Raw genomic sequence first — 15,174 nt, 5'->3', positions numbered from 1 at the left:
ACACGCACGCACACCCTATCCCTATGAGCACCTCTGAAGAATTGAGTTTGACCGATAAATCTCGAGATTGATGAAGTCACCATCAGGCGTCCTCGCTGTCGACTGGACACGTCGCATTGGTTGTCTAGTGTTTCGACTTTGCGCACCTTAAAATTCTATTTGGTTACCTGCACCAGATACTGGATAGCATAACTGTTTGTGTTTGGTTGGTTGCATAACACATATACGGTCACCAATTCTCAGAAATAGGTAATGTTACCCCCTTCTATATCTCTGACCACTATCCTCCTTCTCTCGTGTGATCACTCTCGCTCACCCGCACGGCAGCACTATCCTCCTTCTCTCGTGTGATTTCCCTTCCTCTCCCTTGCCATGGAATAAGACGGTGAGGAGGAGAGATCTCGTCACCGACTCACGCGTGCTTAGCCTCCTAGAGCTCGTCCCCAAGAATACCCCGAGGAGGAGATCTTTACCGAGAACAACCCGCCGCCGTCATCGCTGACCGACCCGTGGCCATCGAGCAGGAGGCGACCATCCTCTGGCATATGCGGCACCGCCTCGTGGTGCGGTTCCATGAGATCCTCACGAAAGCTGGTCTCTGCCATGCGCTACTATGCGCTGTGGTAGCGTGCTTGAAAGGTCCTAATGGCTAGACGGGATGAATAGCCTATAAAAATTTCTACAACAACACTTAAGCCAAGTGGTTAGATAAATATGAAGCAAAACGAGTATTGCACTAGCCTACTAAAAATACAAGCCACATATCCACAATTCTAGTGATTATGATCTCTAATCCACACAAAGGCTAAGTCACTACTTTCTAAGTTAGTAAGCTCTCAAAGACTAACTAAAAAACCTCACTAACCAAACTAACAAGACACAAGCTAGCTGTCAAAACTAGTTACACTAAAGAGCTTAGCTACACTAAGAAAGTAAATACATGTAACACCCCGGTGTTACGATCGCATTTAGCACCGCGTTTTAGGCCCAATAAAAAAATTACCGAAACAATTCTGTCGGATTTTAAACTTTTAAAGTATGTTTAAAATATCCGATAATGATTCTAGCAAATAAATATCGAAGGGCTTGTTTATTGGATTAAGCATGAAAAATGATCTTATAAATAAAATAAAATATAGTTTGTATTTAGTACTTGAGTAAATCGGGAGCGTAAGTTTAATTGAGGAAAATGCAACTCTTGTTTTGGTAAGTAAAAGTGATTCGGTAGTGTGTATATATATATATATATATATATATATATATATATATATATATATATATATATATATATATATATATATATATGATAGCTCAAAAATCGCAATTAGAATTTATAAACTATCCAATTCCTTCGCATCGCACCGTGTTGCGCTGCCGGCCACGCTGCGCTGTCCTTTATGTCCTATTCGCCTGACTGTGGTAGTTGACCAGCTCCTCCTCCTTTGCTTTACCTCTGTCTGCCCCTGTCTTATCTCTGTCTGTCCTCTGTGCTGTGTCGTGCACTTTCTCTTCTCTCTTGACAGCGAAGCAGGTGGTCTTACTCTTGTTCGAATTTTTAATGGGGGTACCAGCAACCGTGCAGTGCATGTGCTCAGAGATTGGTCAGGAAAGCTAGTGTCTCATCCTTGTCTGCTTTGGATTTTCTCTGCGCTGCCCTGCCGTGTCTCTCGCGGTCTTCCCCTCCTCCTTTTTCTGCTGTCGTGGGTAGAGACACCGCTGCTCCTTGGTGCCCGCGTCGTCTCCACCTCGCGCCCTGTGGCTCCTCGCCACCACAGCACCACGCCGAGCCCCGCGGAGCTCCTCGGCCACGCCTACCGTCCTCTGCCCGGTGGCCACACCACCGTAGCCATGCCTCTCCCCGGCGTAAGCTCAAGTGAGCCCCACGGCTTGCTCTAGACAGTAGCCACTGCCTCGCCTTCCGTCCCCCCGCGCACTGCTCTGCCCCGGTGTCCGCGCCTCCCGTGCGGCTGCGTCGTGGCCCGCTGCTCCGGGCGCCCTTCGGCTTGACCGCAGCAGCACGCGCTGCCCTCCCGCGTCACTGAGTCCCATCGCCAGCCTCGCCTCACTCCCCGCCGATGCCGACTCTCCCCAGCGCAAGCTCACGCGAGCACCACGACTCGCTCTGGACAGTTGCCACTTCCGAGCGCCCGAGCCTCCACTGCTCCGTCATTCCAAGCGTTTTCCCCCACAGCCGCTGTCAAGCGGAGCACCGCCACCATAGCCGCCCTAGTGCTCTCCATTCCGTCTCCAAATTGGCCACGCTCGACTCATCTCCCTCCAATTGCTCGCACCCACGACTGTGCTAGGCCCTTAGCTAGCCTTCGGATGAAGTCTCGACGGTTTATGTCCATGGGTGCTGCCATGTGTGGCCTCACCGTGGTTGTAGTTTCCATCGGCGCCGAAGCTCGGCTCCACCGTGGGCATGCTCTCCTCGTCCATCTCCTCTTTGTTTTTACATCGTCTCGGAACTACCTTGTTACCTTGCCATTTCTGATGCAACAGGCCCTCCGGTGGACCTTCGCACCACCGGGAACATTGGTGCTGCTCTAGTCGCCGTCACCACCTCGCTAGCGCACGCAGGCATGCTCTCCCCGCAACGTATCCAACTGAGCCTATGCCGCCAACAGGACTTAGGTGAGACCCTATTGCTTCCCCACCCCTTGGATTAGTCCGTACCATGCTTGAAAGTAGCACGGGTGCTTACATAGAATGGTTAATTAATGAACCAATGCGGCTATTAATAAAAATCGAATATAAGGACGCACGCTTAGTAATGCTTCCTACAAATGCAATACACCCACAAGCCAAATAGCCTTGCATATCTTTGGAGTCTTTTTTTCTCCTGTCGGGTAAGTCTTGCTAAGTACAATTGAGTACTCATGGTTTTATTCCCCCTATTGCAGGTGATAGGTGGACGCTAGAGCTGACCCTTGTGTGTGGATACCTCCTGGTGGGCTCAGCGAGGATTCCTTTACGCTGCGATCGTAGTTTTTATTTACAACTCTCACTTAATGTTTTTATAAATGGAAGTTTATATGTTGTTGTCGTAGTTGCTATATATATCAATACTTCAACATGTCATGAATATATATTTATTTCCGCTGTAATTCTGATAACATGTTTATATTTCGCTGTTACATTAAATTATTCATAACTCTGATAAAATGATTTCATTCCGCTGTTATAACAATAAATATTATACTCTGATGTACATGTCAAGTGATGAAGAACTGGTTAAGAATGATGTAAGTTTTATTCTCTCATTTGTGATCCTGATGGCAAAAATGTGGATTTTCGGGTTCTCCCCTGGGGTGTGCCCGACGGAATTGAGTAATTTAGTGTTCTCCCTCAAGTGCTTAGTGTCTAATGGAAGACAAGCCCTTCTGTGAGACATTAGGTTAGGCGGTTCTGCCACAATACAAAAGTGGTAGTGAGGTTTATATCGTCGTTGCAAGAGATATACAATCAAACACAATAAGAATCCTGGAGACAATGATGACACAATGATTTATCCCCGAGGCTCACTTGCTTGCTGGCAAGCTACATCCTTGTACCGATTCACCCACTTGGAGGTTCACGCGCTAATAGGCATCACACGCCTAACCCGCAATTGGATGTCGCACAACTAACACAGGATGTGGATCCACAAGCTATGAGCAATCCACTAGAGTACCTTTTGGCTCTCCATCAGGAAAAGGTCAAGAACCCCTCACAATCACTGAAAGCATCTAGGCCCCTAGTTGGGTTTCGGTGATTAATGACAAAATGTGATTACTATGACTAACATGTATTTTGTAGAGGTAATTAAGTTAACTCATGGTAATGGAGATCGATTGGGCTATCATGGTGGTCATGCCCCTATGATGGAAATTGTTTCGGTTTTCAAAGGATGGATGATAAGGTTAATGATGGACTAGTTCTAAGTGTCGATTAGAGTTGAAGAGACACTTAGAGTAGTTTAGGACTTTGTTTTCCTTTGGTCGTACTATCAAGGAGGGTATGGACGGGTAGCTTGACCTAGGTGAGTCTAGTGAGTTAGGTGTGGTGCACACTTGCTAAATCTAGCACTAGGTAGCTCCTAAAAAGCCCTTAGATCCATTGGAGCAAACTTTATTCACATATGATCGAGAGTTGGAAGTGAATGGAGGGTCAAATACTGACCAGACGCTGGCTCCAGGGTGACTGGACGCTGGCGCAGAGTCCGGTCAGTTCATTTGATCAAGGTTAAATCATCTGGTGTGACCGGACGCTGAGAGGTGAAGTGACCGAACGTGTCTGGTCGACTCTAGTAAGGTTTCAGAGAGGGAAAATCACGACCGGACACGTCCGATCAGTGTTGACCAGATGCTGTCGAGCGTCTGGCCACATCTTAAACACTGGAGTTCGGGGAGAACTAACCGGAGCATCCGGTCAACATGATCGGAGTGTCCGGTCACCCCGCAGAGACACATAACGGTTCGTTTTCAGCCATGGTTATAAATACTTCCTCCATTCATGTGTGGGGGTACTTTTGCTCATTCCAACAGCTGAGAAACACCTTTGAGAGTGCCAAAAAGAGCAAGGTCCTAGTAAGGTGATTGAGATTTGAGAATCCCAAAGAGAGCCCTCATTAGTGAAAGCAAGAGTAGCAAAGTGTGCATCCACCCTTCTCATTAGGCTTGTTGTGGTCAAGTGAGAGTTCGTGCTTGTTACTCATGGTGATCGCCATCACCTAGATGGCTTAGTGGTGATTAGGAGCTTGGTGATCATCCGGCATAGCTTGTGGATGACCTAACTCAAGTTGTGAGCGGTTATGGGTGATTCACCATGACAGAGTGTCAAAGAATCAACCGTAGAGAGCATTTGATCCTTGTACGGATCAAGGGAGACCTACACCCTTGCGCAGGTGCTCCAACGAGGACTAGTGGGGAGTGACGACTCTCCGATACCTTGGCAAAACATCGCCACGTTCCTCCTTCTCTCTTTACTTTGAGCATTTACTTTGGGCAATTCAATTCTTATCATTTACTTTCATAGAATTGCCATGCTAGAGTAGGATTGGAATATAGGTTGCTAAACTTTTGTGCGTTAGATCAATAGAAACACCTTCTAGGCACAATCAGTTAATTGGGCTAACCATAGGACTTAATTATTACAAAGAAATTTAGAATTAACCCAATTCACCCCCTCTTGGGCATCTTGATCCTTTCAATTAGTATCAGAGCATCGTGCTCATGTTTTTAGGCTTAACCGCCTAGAGAAAGATGTCTTATGGAGATGGATCTTCTCCTATCTTTGAGGAGGATGATTTTCCATATTGGAAAATCCGCATGGAGGCGTATCTAGAAGCTCTAGATGTTAGAATACTTAGAGCCACCTCACAAGGCTTCCCAAAACCTCGGGATGCTACACAACTAAAAGGAGATGAGGTGAATTATGAAAAATAGAATGCAAAGGCTTGAAACACCATCTTTAGAGGCCTTTTCAAAGATGTGTTCAACCGGGTGAGGAACCACAAAGATGCCCATGCACTATGGTCGGATGTTTGTGCGCTCCATGAGGGAACAAAGAGTGAGCGTGAGGAACGCTATCATCTTATCATGAAAAAGCTTAACTCTTTTGAGATGCTTCCTAAAGAATATGCTAATGAAATATACTCACGCTTTAATGTTCTTGTAGAGGAAGTCAATGGGCTTGGACTCACTCAAATGCAACCATCCGATGTTGTAAGAAAGATCTTGAGTGTCCTCCCCATTGACAAATATGGGTATATTGTGAGCGTGCTTCATCAAGGTGATCTTTCCACCGCTACACCGACACAAATCTTGGGAAAGATCAATGCTCATGAGATATATATGCACATCACACCACAAGATGGCTCATCCTCCACTAAGAAGAAAGAAAAAGACTTAACATTCAAAGCTAGCCAAGAGAAGGGCAAAGCAAGGCTTGAGTATGAGAGCTTAAGTGATGATGAAGTTGATGATGTAAGCCTTGCTCTCATGGTGAAAAGAACCATCAAGATACTAAAGAAGCTCAACAAGAGTGGCATCAAGTTCAATGGCAAGAAGAAGAAGTTCTTCACAAGCTCTAGAAGAAAGCCAATCTTGGAGATGGATTGCTATAATTGTGGAGAACTTGGTCATCTAGCACATCAATGCACAAAGCCCAAGAAAGATAAGTACAAGAACAAGTACAAGGGCAAGAAAGATGACTCAAGCAATAAAGAAGATGAGAAGAAGAAAAACAAGCCATACAAGAAGAGAGATGGCAAGAAGGACTTTCACAAGAAGAAGAAAAGTGGAAAGGAATACATCGTCGGTGATTGGCTCACGGACATTGATTCATCTAGTGGCTCATCTGATGATGATAGTGACAACGAGAAGGTGGCCGCCATTGTTATTGACTCTTCATCATCTTCACCGCCACCACCGTCATCATCCTCTACACACCTATGCCTTATAGCCAAGGGTGATCGCAAGGTATCAAATGATGATAGTAGTGGTGATGAACATGCTAGCAATGATGATAGCGATAGTGATGATGATGAATATGAATCACCTTCTTATGATGATCTTGTTAAATTGCTAAATCAATACACTAAGATCATTAGAAAGAGTAGAGCTAAGAATGAAAAATTAGAAGCTAAGAATAATTCTCTTTTAGCTAAATGTGATGTAGCCGAAAAGGCTAGTGTTGAGCTTAGAGAAGCAAATGATGCTATATCATCCAAACTCAAGGAGCTCAAATCTTCTGAGAAAGAGCTTAAAGATAAACATGATAAACTTGAGAGGATACACAATGAGCTCATCACTAGCCATAACAAGCTAAAAGAAGAATATACTACTCTTAAGATTAATCATGATAATCTTTTCATTGCTCAAGAATTTCTATCCAATGAGCCACATAATGCTACTAACAATATTGTTAAGATTGATATAGCTACATCATGTGATGATTTGATCATTGAGAGCATTGAGCAAAGTTCTAGTAGCAAGGGCAATCAAGTGGTTGAGGCCGATGATTATTATGAGTTTGTCAAGCTCAAGAATGACAATAAAAAGCTCAAGAAAGATCTTGAAGAGATCAAAAGCCATGACACTATTGTGCTAGAAACTCTTGATCATGATAGTGATTTGACTCTTGAGAATGAGAAGCTCAAAGAAGAGAACAAGAAGCTCAAGAAAGAGAAAAATAATGATGCTCTCAAGGAAGAGAACAAGAAGCTCAAGTTGGAGAAAGAGCATCTCAAGATTGGATTGAGTAAGTTCACAAGAGGCAAGCATCTTCAAAGTGAGCTACTAATGAACACCATCATAAAGATGGATAGAAGTGGTATTGGGTACTTGGCAAACCAAGAGAAGAAGGTTCAAGCTCAACAACAACACAAGTTAAAGCCAAAGCCAAAGAGATGTTTTGAGTGTGGACAAGAAGGCCACTTTGTCCATGAGTGCCAAACTCCACCACCACAACCCTTGTCCAAGCATGCTAGACCTTTTGCCTTCAATGCTCATTACATGCTTAGAAAGGATTCTAGTGGAAAGATGAAAGTCATGTTCTTAGGACCTTCAAACAAGGATAGGCCTAAGAAAATTTGGGTTGCAAAGTCACTTGTTGAGAAGGTGAAGGGCCCTCAACAAGTTTGGGTTCCTAAAGCTTGATCTTTTATGTGTAGGTGAACTACAAGACCGATGGAAGTTATTGGGTTATTGATAATGGTTGCACACAATATATGACCGGCGATCCTCGTATGTTCACCGCACTAGATGAAGAAGTAGATAGACAAGAAAGAATCATATTTTAAGATAATTCAAAGGGCAATGTTAAAGGATTGGGCAAAGTGGTAATATCAAATGATCATTCTATCTCAAATGTGCTATATGTTGCTTCATTGAGCTTCAACTTGCTATCCGTTGGACAATTGTGTGATCTTGGCTTCCAATGCTTGTTTACCAACAAGGAAGTAGTTGTATCTAAAAAGGATGATGATCAAGTGATATTCAAAGGATTTAGATACAACAACCTATATCTAGTAGATTTTACCTCCAAAGATGCTAACTTGAAGATATGCCTATTCACCAAAACAACACTTGGCTGGCTATGGCATAGAAGACTTGCTCATGTTGGGATGAGCTCACTCAAGAAGCTAATGAAAAATGATTTGGTGAGAGGGTTGAAGGATGTGAAGTTTGAGAAGGACAAGCTTTGTAGTGCATGTCAAGCCGGCAAGCAAGTTGCAAATACTCATCCAACAAAAGCTTTCATGTCAACCACAAGAGTGCTAGAACTCCTTCACATGGACTTATTTAGACCAACAACATACAAGAGTTTGGGAGGAAATCTTTATTGTCTTGTGATTGTTGATGACTATTCAAGATACACATGGGTATTCTTTCTTCATGACAAATCCAAAGTTGCATCTTGCTTCAAGAAGTTTGCCAAGAGAGCACAAAATGAATTTAAAGTGAACCTCAAGAAGATTAGAAGTGACAATAGGAAGGAATTTGATAACACAAACATAGAAGCCTATTGTGATGAAGTTGGGATCAAGCATGAGGTCTCCACAATATATACTCCTCAACAAAATGGTGTAGTTGAGAGAAAGAACCGGACATTGATCACTCTTGCAAGAACAATGCTAGATGAGTACAACACCCCTGAAGCTCTATGGGCGGAAGCTATCAACACCGCATGCTATGCATCAAACCGTCTATTCCTTCAAAAGTTTCTTGGCAAGACACCTTATGAGTTGCTCAATGGGAAGAAGCCGAATGTCTCTTTCTTTAGGGTGTTTGGTTGCAAATGCTACATCTACAAGAAGCGGCAACACCTAGGGAAGTTTTAAAGACGTTGTGATATTGGTTTTCTTGTTGGTTACTCATCAAAGTCCAAAGCATATAGAGTATTGAATCATGCCACCGGCTTGATTAAAGAAACATATAATGTGAAATTTGATGAATCTAATGGCTCCCAAAGAGCACATGAGAATCTTGATGATGTAGGTGATGAACCATTGAGGGAGGCTATGAAAAACATTCCGGTTGGAGATATCAAGCCTAAAGATGATGAAGATGATGTACAAGTAATTGATACACCTTCTTCATCAAATGTGCCATAAGATGGTGATAAAGATGGGAGAGTAGAAAATAAAGACACTCATGTCTCCCATGATCAAATGGTGGTACATGTACAAGATGTTGATGCTCCATAGCCTTCTCCTCAAGTGGTCAATGGAAGAAACACACCTCTACTACAAGATCATCCACAAGATCTCATCATAGGGAGTCCATCAAAGAGTGTAATGACTCGCTCACAAAAACTTACTTCATTTATTATAGATCACTCTTTTGTCTCTTGCTTTGAGCCTACTAAGGTAGAAGAAGCTCTTCAAGATCCATATTGGATAAATGCCATACATGAAGAGTTAAACAACTTCACCCGCAATGAAGTTTGGACTATTGAAGAGCGGCCAAAAGGTGCAAGAGTCATTGGAACAAAGTGGGTGTTCCGCAACAAGCAAAATGATCAAGGCGTAGTTGTGAGGAACAAGGCAAGACTAGTTGCAAAGGGGTTCTCTCATGTTGAAGGTTTAGATTTTGGAGAGACCTTTGCACCGGTTGCAAGACTAGAAGTCATTCGTATCCTCCTTACATATGCATCACATCATGACATGAAACTATATCAAATGGATGTGAAAAGTACATTTTTAAATGGCTTTATTAACGAACTAGTCTATGTTGATCAACCTCCTGGGTTTGAAGACCCTAGATATTCTAATCATGTTTATAGGTTGTCCAAGGCACTATATGGGCTTAAGCAAGCCCCAAGAGCTTGGTATGAGCACCTTTGGGACTTCCTCATTGAGAAGGGCTTCACCATTGGGAAGGTCGACACCACACTATTCACCAAGAAGCTTGATGGACATATCTTCATTTGTCAAGTGTATGTTGATGATATCATCTTTGGATCATCAAATGAAGATTCTTGCAAAGAGTTTGGTGAATTGATGTCGAAAAAGTTCGAGATGTCAATGATTGGAGAGCTTATATTCTTTCTTGGTTTTTAAGTCAAGCAAATGAGAGAAGGGATTTTCATCTCTCAAGAGAAATATACAAATGATCTTCTCAAGAGATTCAAGATGGATGAATGTAAGCTAATTAAGACACCAATGCCAACAAATAGACATCTCGACCTAGATGAGGGAGGTAACATGGTTGATCAAACTCTCTACCGCTTCATGATTGGTAGCTTGTTATATTTAACCGCATCTAGGCCCGACATCATGTTTAGTGTGTGTATGTGTGCTAGATTTCAAGCTAATCCTAAGGAAACTCATTTGATTGCCGTTAAAAAATCCTTAGGTATCTTAAGCACACACCATGTATTGGCCTTTGGTATCCCAAAGGAGCTATATTTAAATTAGTTGGCTATTTTGATTTGGATTATGCCGGTTGCAAAGTGGATAGAAAAAACACATCCGGAGGGTGCCATTTGTTTGGTAGATCACTTATGTCTTGGTCCTTCAAGAAACAAAATAGTGTGGCTTTGTCCATTGCCGAAGCGGAATACATTGTCGTGGGGCGCTTGTTGTGTAGAAATACTTTACATGAAACAAACTTTGCTAGACTATGGTGTAGTTCTAGAAAAAGTATCTCTTTTGTGCGACAATGAAAGTGCGATAAAACTTGCAAATAATCTAGTTCAACACTCTCGCACCAAGCATATAGATATCCATAATCACTTTCTTAGATATCATGTTGCAAAAAATAATATTTCATTAGAAGGTGTAAGGACCATGGATTAATTGGCGGATATCTTCACTAAAACGCTAGATGAGGCGACTTTTTGTCGACTGCGGAATGAGCTCAATGTGCTTGATTTTAGTAACTTCACTAAAAAATGAGCTCGTGTTGTCCCTTGTATTGCATTGTAACATACAACATGTTTAATCTTTGGTAATGCATATAGGGCTTGTCTAACATGGTTAAGATAACCGCCATAAAGCATGTGAAGAAGCTTAACCTTAGATCAAACTTGACAAGCAACTAGATTTACTTTCAAGTATTGCATTGCACATGCATGAATGTTGCTTTGTTGTTTATCTTCAATTGCCCTCTTATTGTGTATTTTCTTAAAAAGAATTATAGCCTAAGGCAAAATATTTTTGAAAAATTTGAGGGTTTGAGAGAGATCACTCACATCAGTCCCAATTGGTATTTATTTAGATCTTATTGGAGTTGGGACTTGATTGGAAACAGGCAGCACGAAGGACTTTGAAGATTTGCAGAAAAAAGTGTGACCAGACACTGCATCGGACTCTGAAGTCCTGCGTCTGGTCAGTTCATAGGAGGTGAACTATTGCTGAGAATGAGTGATCGGACGCTAAAATAGTGTCTTCCCAGCATCCGGTCAGATGGTGATCTAGTGTCTGATCAAGCAAAGAAGACAAAGTTAGGATCGACCGAACTCTGCCTACATCCGGTCAGTGGTGATCGGACGTGTTCGGTTGTGATTCTAGGGGTTTTGGACCTCTCTGGAATCGACTGAACACTGGGTGGCAGCGTCCGGTCGCTGCCACCGGAGCGTCCGGTCAGTAGAAAACATACAGGATCCGGTTTCTTCTTTGTTTCCTTATCTATTCCATCGGAGGACCGATATAACCGCAGCGCCGCGCCGTGTTTAATCTAATCCGCTGTGCCTCCAAAGCTCTCCGCGCTGCCCTGCACCCACTAGTTGCGCCGCTGCCCTGCACCCGCTAGCCGTGCCGTCGTTCCTGCCCACGCCACCTGCTCTAGCGCCGCAGCCCGTGCCACAGTAGCGCCGCCATGCCCTGTTCGCGCGCCACCGTACGCCCCGCGCATCGCGCCGCCACAGTGTGCTCACGCCGAGCCAGCGCCGCCTCACCAGCACCGCCCCCAGCGCTGCCGCCATGCCCTCTGCTTCCGTGCCCTAATGCCAGCGCCACCTCAAGAACCTCACCGGTGCCCTAGCCACTGCTCACCGAGCATCTTCACCGCAGTGCACCACCGACTCATGACACATTGCCTCGCTAGAACCCTACCTTCATAGAGCCGACTCGGTGGTTCCCTGTTTCATTCCTTTTCTCATCGATTCGCCGGTTCATCAGCGAGTTGGTGTTTCTGAGGTTACTGTGGCAGTTGTCAACCAACTCGAGGCCAAGCTCGTGAGTATGGATCGAGGCCAAGCCTCGAAAGTGACAGTTGGCAGTTGATTCTTGTCAGGGCAGTTGTTCTTTTAATCTTCATCAGATGGCTCGTGTCAAGAATGTCAGAGGAGGTCCCGATGATGAGGATCTGAGACCCCCACCTCGCCAGCCTATAGATGCAAAAGGCAAGGAGACAAAGAAGTTAGCGATGAATAAGCGCAAGTACCCTGATGTAGATACAACGAGAGCAGCCGTAGTTGTAGAGGGCGTAGAGCGCGCAAAGAGAGGAGGTGCACGGAGTGGTGTTGTTATTGCCGATCAGCTTTCTCCATCTACGAGGGCTGCACTTGAGCAGGTTGAGAGCCATCATGGTGGTCTAGCTGGGACTCTTATGGTTGGAGGACGACGTGTCGCTATTGATGAGAGTCAGTCTCAGGGGGAGCCTCAGCAGTAGCCACAGCCAGCAAAGTAGACTTAGGAGAGAGCAAGCCGAGGAGACAAAGCAGGCACCTCAGCCATAGCTTCGTCGCTCTGGTTGTACCCATGCTCTAGTCACACCGAGGTCAGAGACACAGCAGAGAGGTTCACGTCTACCGCCTAGACCACGGGATCCACCTCTAGTGACTCACTTGGATTTGAGGGCCACCATGGCCAAGTAGGTTCAGCAACTCAAATTTGTGGACTTTGAGAAGTGATTCCCACTGAGGAGGGATGACTGAGCTTCAGAGGGCTTCTACACACCTCTGTAGGAAGATTTTTATAATGCATATCTTAATAGTGAGACAATATTCAGATCTCCGAGGGTGTGCAACATTGAGACCATTGTAGCAGCAGCTAGAGAGCATATTCGCCCTTACCTATCTTACCTACTAGGGCTGACAGATTTACTTGGATGGATAGGCTTATATGTTCCATCTTGGGTCTATTAATTCTATGCTACACTTTGAATTGACCCACAACACAGATTCATTCACTTTGCTTTTAGAGGCAGAGATTATAAGCTGATGAGCACTAGAGTCAGAGAGATACTTAGACTTTAGGAGCAACCCATCCAGCTACATGAGGTTTGCTATGGACAGACAACGCCTCCCAGACGCCCTCACGGCAGTCTTGTGCCCCCTATAGATCTAGTCCGCCATTGCTTTATAGAGCCATTCGGCGAGGGGTCAAGCAGGACACCCTGTGATCTCACTCCTACAGCTAGAGTGCTGGATGCTATTATGAGGAGGACACTGCTTCCGAGGATGGGGTATCACAAGGGCTTAACTCGTATACAGTTATGGTTACTAAACTATCTGATGCAGTAGGTAGTGTTTGACATTTGAGATCTCCTTCTATCAGAGATGGAGGATACTATTGTAGAGGTGTTTAGGGATCACAGGCAGCTACTATATGCTCACTAGATTACATTCCTAATCCATAGGGCAGTTACTATGAGGCCACCTGAGATGCTGGCAGAGTATAGTCATGCTACTACAGAGTTCCCTACATACAACATGACATAGATGATCTGACATAGTGCAGTGAGGACACCTAGCCAGCTGAGCTGATGTCTAGAGGTGCCAGAGACTGTAGCTTAGCAGGATGAGACCATCAGGGGCATAGCAGCTATAGAGGAGGAGCAGCTTGATGCTCAGTAGGAGGGGATGGTGGAGAGTGACCCCAGCAACACCTTAAATGAGGACTACCATGATATCCCTCAGATGCCTCCACGATGATATGACCATGAGGCCGATAGCTCCAGTTCAGCTCCACCTGCACCATAGACAGACCTCGCTCTACATGCTATCCTTGAGCAGATGAGGCAGGATTGAGTTCCAGCAACAACAGTAGGTGATCCAGCAGCAGCAGTAGGCCATGCATCAGTAGTAGCTTCTCATACAACAGCATCTACTTAGGTTTATGCAGCATGTTGTGACAGCTATTGGAGCTCCACCGCCTCAACCTTCACCTCAGATTGGCCAACCTGCCACCATTTCTATGACTCCAGCATTATAGCCTAGTGGGCTTCAGAGTCAGGGACAACAATCGACACAGTTTGCTTCACCTATAGAGCAGGTGTCCTAGTGGTTTGCCTCGCCAGTGCTAGCCCCATAGTTCACACCCCTTTAGATGGGCTTCACACCAGCTCAGTCTTCCTCGCTGCTAGTGCTAGATACCTCAGTCTCCAAGAGCCTTGGAGCGACTTTTAGTGAGTTGACAAGGTAGCCTACTCCATTATATTTACATGTCCTAGGTCCTTCTACAGTTGCACGTATTACCAGGACTACAGAGACGCTCCCTTCTTCTATTGCATCATCAGAGCCGCCTGCTTTAGTGGTACCTGCATAGTCTACGGTCGCTCCAGTCCCTGATCCGACCTAGACCGCTTTAGCATCGCTTCCAGCTACATAAGGTCAGATAGCTCAGAGCTCAGGGTCAAATGATGATGGCACACAGTTCTAGCTCGCTCCTTGTACCTCAATGCCTGACTCATCCGCTGCAGCCCCGCCGACCGACCCTTAGATTTTGGTGTTTGACGCCAAAGGGGGAGAGAGATCGAGTATGTTAAGCTTAGGGGGAGCGACTACTTATCTAGGGGGAGTTTATCTATAATATTTGGTTTTTATGTGTGATACACTATTATGCATTCATGTGTGTTTACTTTCATGCATCAAACTATATTTATGTGATAGTGATATCTACGTGATCGTGATATTTGACATGTGTGCTCTCTACTTTGAATTTTTTATATGTCATATCACTAGTGTTATGCTCATTTGCTTTGCTTCTGCATTTTACTCCGATGCAAATGAGCTTTATTACTTGTACTCATGCTTATTTCAAATCTTTTGAGTACATCATGTTGGCTTGGGTTATATAAGCTTGCCTAACTCCTTTGTTCTTATTGTCAAAAGCTTATATGAACCAAGCATGTTAAAAACCTCAACTCTTTCACATACTCGAGGTGGTATTGTCATCAATCACCAAAAAGGGGGAGATTAAAAGCATCTAGTCTCCTAGTTGGGTTTCGGTGATTAATGACAATA

This window comes from Miscanthus floridulus, chromosome 11, assembly GCF_019320115.1.
Source record: "Miscanthus floridulus cultivar M001 chromosome 11, ASM1932011v1, whole genome shotgun sequence".
Lineage (NCBI taxonomy): Eukaryota > Viridiplantae > Streptophyta > Magnoliopsida > Poales > Poaceae > Miscanthus > Miscanthus floridulus.
The sequence above is the reverse complement of the archived record's forward strand: the minus strand, read 5'-3'. Positions refer to the sequence as shown.